General features: G+C 40.4%; 1 protein-coding gene across 8 annotated transcripts in view; it reads right to left on the bottom strand.

Moving 5' to 3' along the window:
* The window catches only part of nod2 (nucleotide-binding oligomerization domain containing 2), a 72,544-nt gene that overhangs the window by 23,481 nt on the left and 46,974 nt on the right, over window positions 1-2,089 (bottom strand). The gene's annotated exons all lie outside the window — the stretch shown is intronic.

The raw sequence follows: 2,089 nt of genomic DNA, 5'->3' as shown, positions 1-2,089 counted from the left end.
TAGAGGCATGGTATTCATCCACAAACTCCATCAACAAACACATCGACCTGGACCCAATATACCAACCACTACGGCGGACAGCTGAAACTGACAACCGGAAGCGGCAGGGACAGATCACTATAAACACCGGAGGAAACATCAAAGAAGCGCTTCGCAGGAGGCTCCCAAGCACTGATGATGTCGCCTAGCCAGAGGACGAAACATTTGCAACAAAAACTTCCAGCTCGGCGAACAGAACCACAACAACGAGCACCCGAGCTACAAATCTTCGCACAAACTCTGTCACAATGGATGTGATCATTATCCACTGACGTAGCTGGTAAAAGTAAGCATTTTTCTCCACTTAACATACAATGTAAGCACAATACTCTGTCTAGCTGTAAGTTTTAAGACTAAAATTAATTCACTGAATTTAAAATTTTACAGCATAGAATCGTTTAATTTTTAAAAAAACAAGATGTTTAAGCTAAGAATGAAACGAAGAAATTGTGTTCTGACATTAAAAGCATGGCTTCGCACCAATTGCATAGGTGAGAGCCTTAGCTTGTTTTTGGTTCATCTGAATAAATTGCAAGCAGATTTTAACTGAAGCAGATTTTATAGGTCTTTGAGCAATCAGTGAAAGTTTGGCATGTATGACCATTCATACATAACAAAGGAATTGTTAAATTTTCACAGACTGTTTTCATCAATGTAACTTTGCATGGTATTTAAAATTATGGCAAATATTAATCTGAAAACAAACTTTAATATTTAACTTTAGGACTGATCAAATCAATCTAGAAATCACCACTAATTTAGCTAGTTGGTTGAAAATACCATAAAATAGTTTTTATTCAGTCAACAAATAGAAACATGGAAGGTTTTGGAGGACTGTAATGTCACAAAAAAAGCTTCCAGCTTTTCCACTGTATATATCCAGTCACCAGAAATTGCTATCTGATTTGCATGTTTTAGCATCACTGTAGTAGAATACAGCCCATAATGTATGTACAGTCGAAACAGAGGCCAAAACAAAAACCAATGACGGCACTTTTGAAGTGTCTGAATGAATGTGGGCAATGGTAAGAAAGTCTGGAAAACATAGCAAGAATGAGAAAATAATAGAAAGTCCCATTTTCCACTGAAGTTATACTGACAAAATGAGAATCTTGCCAGGGAGCAGCAATGAACCTATTTGCATGCGTTACCATCTCATTGATACTAAACCTTGCCTCATTTATATGAAGGCTGCTATTTTGTTAGATACTGGTGAGAAAGTAAACAGTAGGAATCCTGACTTGAAAGTCAAAGTTGAAAATGTGTTGCTGGAGAAGCGCAGCAGGTCAGGCAGCATCCAGGGAACAGGAGAATCGACGTTTCGGGCATAAGCCCTTCTTCAGGAATGAGGAAAGTTTGTCCAGCAGGCTAAGAGCCCGAAACGTCGATTCTCCTGTTCCCTGGATGCTGCCTGACCTGCTGCGCTTCTCCAGCAACACAATTTCAGCTCTGTACTTCAGAATCCAACCGAGCCACTTTAAAGGCCGAGGATATCTCCATGATGAGACTTGTAATAAACGGGCTAATGGTCAAGTTCTGCCTCTCAAGATTTTCTTGAAAAAATTGTATTGCTGGCATGGTCCCCTTCATTACTTGGTCTTCTGCAGAAATGAATTAGTGCTTTCAACAGTTTAAATTTGCGTAAGTGTAAATGGGAGTGATGCATGGGGCGACTTAAAATTGCAGATATTGGTTAAGTACATTATCCTAACCTGTGCTGAACACTACTAACTTTTGGTGACCTTGAGAATTGGCTATACAGCCACAGTTTGTGCGTTTTGTCTTTGTTTGTGTCCTCTTTGTTTGCCTCGAGGTAACGTTTCTGCGCATACGACGAGGCAGGTGACGATTGGATCAAACTACTCTACATATAAGATCAAAACAGCGGTGACGGGGTCAAGGCAATCTTGTTCTGTTGTGCAGGCCGAACTCCGTGCTTTTGTCCCCACGGAAGCCACGCTGAAACGCCATGATAGACTACTAAATGCAACACCTAAGTTAGGCGATTTCATTGGAGAACGTGAAGATTACAGATGCTGGAGATTAGAGT

Source organism: Chiloscyllium plagiosum, chromosome 17 (genome assembly GCF_004010195.1).
Source record: "Chiloscyllium plagiosum isolate BGI_BamShark_2017 chromosome 17, ASM401019v2, whole genome shotgun sequence".
Taxonomy (NCBI): domain Eukaryota; kingdom Metazoa; phylum Chordata; class Chondrichthyes; order Orectolobiformes; family Hemiscylliidae; genus Chiloscyllium; species Chiloscyllium plagiosum.
Note: the sequence above shows the minus strand (reverse complement) of the source record. Positions and strands in the feature narration are given on the sequence as shown.